Consider the following 5,950-nt stretch of genomic DNA (forward strand, 5'->3'; position numbering starts at 1 on the left):
TACATGCGTGATATTTAGCAAGATTTATGGCCTTGACAGTAACAGCATCGTGTTTTCTGAAACGATTTTCTGAACGCCCTAACTTCAGTCCAATAATCGTTATTCGTCGTACTATCTTACATACAATTTTTCCTTGTTTTTATATCTTTGTATTACTAGATCTGTTTACACAACGTGTATCATGTTTTACTTTATCACTAAAGAACAAAGACTGAAATAATATGCAAATTCAACTCAAAATTTATTTCACTTCAACGTACACATCACACGAGTAGAGATTAGAGTTCAGTTTCATCAGAGACATAAATATTTATTTATATAGTTATATAGATATTAAACAGTTATATAGTTACATGAAATGTATACTTATTTACAAATGTATATCTCTGCTAGCATCTTCTCTATCAATTATCAATATACAATCTATAATGCCTAAAGATCATGAAGAGATACCAACATAAATTACGTAGTGATATATGTAAAATAACCAGCTTTAGAATTATTATAGAACGATTCCATTTAAAGAAATAACATAGGAAGATAAGACGGGTTCTTAATTAATGTATAATAATTTAAATACTATTTCTCAAAATTACAATTTCTTTATTTTTATCAATGTAATTAAATGATTGTTAAGCACAATAAATGGTTCTTTATCATATGTAAGCTATGTAGCTGATGTATAAATGGTGTGCATTTTGTTTACGAGCAAATATCGCAAAAAAAAAAAAAAAAAAAAAAAAAAAATCTGTTAGTACTAGTTTTTAAAAAAAAAAAATCCGGAGACATCTCAAACTGTTTAACCATCATCGGTTCATGTAAAAAGCAACTCAACAATACACACCAATTTTCATTGAATCTCGCGTAGTTTTAAATTCAACGAAGAAGAAATAAAACTGCTGCATCTTACTGAAAATCCGACTGAATTTACACTTTCTGTCTGACGTATGAGGAAAAACAAGGGATTAAGTTTGTTTTGCATTAATATGTAGAATGTATTCCTTTTCATAAAAAACACACAAGAATGTAAATTGTGGTAGTCCTTTTGTGAAGTTAGAAAACGTTTAGAGTTCAATGCATCCTTCGTTTAAAGCCATCCACTTCTAAGTTTTGTAAAAAAAATAAGTCCGTAGTCCTCATCACGATCTGCAATAATATAAATGAATTATAAAACATGTAAATGATACTGATGGCTTTTTTTGGGGATTGGCCTTATCATGGCGACACTATTTTGAGGTACATTATCTACGAAAACAGACACAGAACAAATAACAAATTGTTATCTGTAGTATGTTATCTAACACTACACAAAATATTAACTACAAAGAGATTAAAAATCAACAGTCTTTTTCATAACTTTTTCTGATTGATGAAAAATATATATATATATATATTTCAGGTCAAACATAATGGTTTATTTGTGCTTAGCTTATATATTTTAAAGGTAAAATATTCATGAAATGTTTAAACAATACGCACTGTAGTGAAGAGTTCATTGCAAGAATTGCATTATTTATATTTAGACAAGAAAAGAAAATTGGTCTCTCAGGTTAATAACATATTAACAGCAATTTAAGGACGTGTCAGGATTAGATGGTTGAGGACCCCGGAGTACCCGAGGTAAAAACAAACAAACAAACAAACAAACAAGTGATCAGCACTTGACAAGAACCTACATGGTCAATAAAACATATCTTACTTCTATGGCTATATAGCAGTAGCAAATAGGCAAAGTCATTACAATAGAGCGATTTGAAATAAAAATGTAGGATCCAAAGTCATGTATAATGATGTTAGTAGTGGATAGAAATTAATCTAAACTTATATATAGTATAAGCATGATGATAAATAGTGACATATTGTGTTTGTTCTTGTAAATAAGATTACCTTGTTCACTTTATCGAGCCAGCTTACGATCCACTTCTCCTGCCTTCCAAGCATCGCTACAAAAGTAGACAGATGCGCATTTCTTAAGTCTTACCGGAAAGTTTTTTCTTTAAGTAAGAACATCCTTCATAAGTGTGTGTATCAATACAATATTATTTTAATTTTATGTCTTGTTAGTCGAGTATATTTATCATAAAGGTTCAATGAAATACAAAATGTTCCTTGGCACTCCATGTGTTGAGGAAAACAGATATCAATGACCTCATATCATGTAAAAAAAAAATCGTTAAAGAACAATATAAATTTCAGCAGTTTGTAATAATATAACTGATTGAAAACATGCTTTCTATCTGATGAGATACAGATGAGATATAGAAAATTTAAGTGTTTTATATTACATTTGCTATCAGCTCGAAGTCTTTTCTCCAGTCATTGCATTGTATTTATATTTTTATTTGTCATTGAATATACATATTATATTGTATTTATATATGTAGTCAAGATTAAGGAAATATAGAATATTATATTTTGAATGCTTACCTTCATTTCCTGCATTGTATCCTATAAAAAAGCAAAATTATCGTTTAATAACTAATCCTAAGAAAATTTTCAGTGTTTTCATGTAAATATTACCATTTATCTATATAAGCCAAATATGGCTTTACAAATGCTGTTGGACTGATCAGATACTGATGAGATATAGACAATTTAAGTGTTTTATATTGCATTCGCTATCAACTCGAAATCTTTTCTCCAGTCATTGCATGGTATTTATATTTTTATTTGTCATTGAATATACATATTATATTGTATTTATATATGTAGTCAAGATTAAGGAAATATAGAATATTATATTTTGAATGCTTACCTTCATTTCCTGCATTGCATCCTATAAAAAAGCAAAATTATCGTTTAATAACTAATCCTAAGAAAATTTTCAGTTTTTCATGTCAATATTACCATTTATCTATATAAGCCAAATATGGCTTTCCAATGCTGTTGGACTGATCAGATACTGATGAGATATAGAAAATTTAAGTGTTTTATATTACATTTGCTATCAACTCGAAGTCTTTTCTACAGTCATCGCATGGTATTTATATTTTCATTTGTCATTGTATATACATATTATATTGTATTTATATATGTAGTCAAGATTAAGGAAATATAGAAATATTATATTTTGAATGCTTACCTTCATTTCCTGCATTTCATTCTATAAAAAAAAGCAAAATTATCGTTTAAATAACTAATACTAAGAAAATTTTCAGTGTTTTCATGTAAATATTACCATTTATCTATATAAGCCAAATATGGCTTTCCAATGCCGTTGGACTGATTAGATACTGATGAGATATAGAAAGTTTAAATGTTTTATATTACATTTGCTATCAACTCGAAGTCTTTAATACAGTCATCGCATGGTATTTATATTTTCATTTGTCATTGAATATACATATTATATGTATTTATATATGTAGTCAAGATTAAGGAAATATAGAATATTATATTTTGAACGCGTACCTTCATTTCCTGCATTTCATTCTATAAAAAAGCAAAATTATCGTTTAATAACTAATACTAAGAAAATTTTCAGTGTTTTCATGTAAATATTACCATTTATCTATATAAGCCAAATATGGCTTTCCAATGCTGTTGGACTGATCAGATACTGATGAGACATAGAAATTTAAATGTTTTATATTGCATTTGCAATCAACTCGAAGTCTTTTTCTCCAGTCATCGCATGGTATTTATATTTTATTTGTCATTGAATATATTTATATATGTAGTCAAGATTAAGGAAATATCTTTTCTTATCTTTAAAGAACAATATAAATTTCAGCAGTTTGTAATAATATAACTAATTGAAAACATACTTACTTCCTTTTTTTCTTTATCTGACTGAAAAAGCAAGTCAATAGCATGACTTATTATTAAGATGTTCAAATATATTTTAACCATTTATGTAAATATTACCATTTATCTATATAAGCCAAATATGGCTTTCAAATGCTGTTGGACTGATCGGATACTGATGAGACATAGAAAATTTAAGTGTTTTATATTACATTTGCTATCAACTCGAAGTATTTTCTCCAGTCATTCCATGGTATTTATATTTTTATTTGTCATTGAATATACATATTATATTGTATTTATATATGTAGTCAAGATTAAGGAAATATAGAATATTATATTTTTAATGCTTACCTTCATTTCCTGCATTTCATTCTATAAAAAAGCAAAAATTATCGTTTAATAACTAATACTAAGAAAATTTTCAGTGTTTTCATGTAAATATTACCATTTATCTATATAAGCCAAATATGGCTTTCCAATGCTGTTGGACTGATCAGATACTGATGAGACATAGAAAAGTTAAGTGTTTTTTTTTTGCATTTGCTATCAACTCGAAGTCTTTTCTCCAGTCATTGCATGGTATTTTATATTTTCATTTGTAATTGAATATATTTATATATGTGAATATAAAGTCAAGTTTAAGAAGATAGAGAATATTATATTTTGAATGCTTACCTTCATTTCCTTCATTTCATTCTACAAAAAAAGCAAAGTTATCGTTTAATAGCTAATACTAAGAAAATTTTTCGCTAAAAACGAAGCGCTTAGGTAATGTTTTTGACCAGGTGTTACGCTGTATGACCATCTAAAACGCAGAGATACACACATACTACCTTTTTACTGCAAGTCTGGCTTGTTTTTTGTTCTCAGTATATCTATATCATTTATGTATATATGTAGGTATTCTATTCTTTCGTAGCTTCAAATCATTCTCAAATGTTTGAATAAACAATGTAGTATTTTGATCGATTGAATTTTGATCTTTGCAAAAAATATGAATAGTTCATAACACGACGTGTCTCACTACAGGTGCACTAACTGCAAGCTTTAATTTGAGGCTTAGGTGATTTAGAAAAACAATAACCCCTTGATACATCAATGATATAATCTTGTTATATTTTTGAATTTGTTGGTTTTATAAACAAATGGAAGGCATTTGACTGGGTGCCATTGTGTTATACATTTTAAACAACTCGGCACTCTTTTTTAAGCCAGGGACAAAATTTTTAAAGTGAATAACAGTAACAAATACGATGAAAACAATTGAGGGGACTATACTTCAACATATGACCTGATTATAGATGATGTGACATCAGATATATGAATGTTCCTATCAAAGTCCCAATAAACAGTGATCCGTGGTTTAGAAGAATTTTGAAAAAAAATCCTGTTGTGTATCCTGCAGAAAATCATGAACTAAATAGAAGTCAATATAATCATTGAATTTTGAATTACACTCTACAAATTACTATACAAGATTCTGGGGATCGAATTGACCTCATGAACTTATTGCGTGCTAGTTAGGAAGAGTATGACTTTTAATGATTATAATGGAAGTTATATCAACCAATAGAATACATGAAAATGTATATCTTCTTCTTACTTCCAGTCTGTGTCCTTTCCTGTTAAGAAAATATGTTTTTGTTTATTGTAAATTAAAAGTACAAATATTTTTTTTACAATAACTAGTTGTTCACAATTCATATGTCATTTTATGTTATTCTTATATATCATTAGATCGTTGTACCACCTATTTTCTAATTAACTTTTTATTTCCATCGCAACCTGTGATAAGACCAGAATTTAAATGCGAAATTTACTTATATAATCCCAATCGGAAAGAGGATTTAAAAATCATGGAAAATTTTATGATTTTAAATATAATACTTACATCAGCCGATGGCAAGGCTCAGATGTCCACCAACAGGCTACCGCTCCCCCTTACCACCGCAACCCCAATTGCTGCACCTTTGCCAGCATTGCCGGTGTACTGGCCGCTATTCCTGCGCCAACTGCAGCATATTCTACTACACTGGCGCCAGCAAAGGCGCCACACACCAACAGATGATATTACCACCGCTCCCTTTCCTACCGGGAGGAGTTTCTACAAAAAACTAAGTAGATAAAGTATACATGCAAACATACTTAACAAATGGACAGATCAAATATTAAATGGAATATTTGTGGAGTATTGCACAAC

The 5,950-nt window shown here is 28.8% G+C and overlaps 1 long non-coding RNA gene across 2 annotated transcripts; it reads right to left on the reverse strand.

Annotated features, from left to right (window-relative positions):
• Window positions 1–224: 224 nt before the first annotated feature.
• On the reverse strand, window positions 225–4,451 carry LOC138313931 (uncharacterized). 2 transcript variants are annotated; one of them, XR_011207299.1, is made up of 9 exons: window positions 4,426–4,451; window positions 4,102–4,122; window positions 3,772–3,792; window positions 3,412–3,432; window positions 3,083–3,103; window positions 2,756–2,776; window positions 2,428–2,448; window positions 1,888–1,943; window positions 225–1,146 (listed from the first exon to the last, which is right to left on the reverse strand). It is a non-coding gene; the product is annotated as an uncharacterized lncRNA (long non-coding RNA). The 2 variants fall into 2 exon arrangements; XR_011207297.1 differs by lacking the exon at window positions 2,428–2,448.
• Between the last annotated feature and the right edge of the window lie 1,499 nt (window positions 4,452–5,950).

The sequence above is a fragment of the Argopecten irradians genome, chromosome 2 (assembly GCF_041381155.1).
Source record: "Argopecten irradians isolate NY chromosome 2, Ai_NY, whole genome shotgun sequence".
NCBI classification, from domain to species: Eukaryota; Metazoa; Mollusca; class Bivalvia; order Pectinida; family Pectinidae; genus Argopecten; species Argopecten irradians.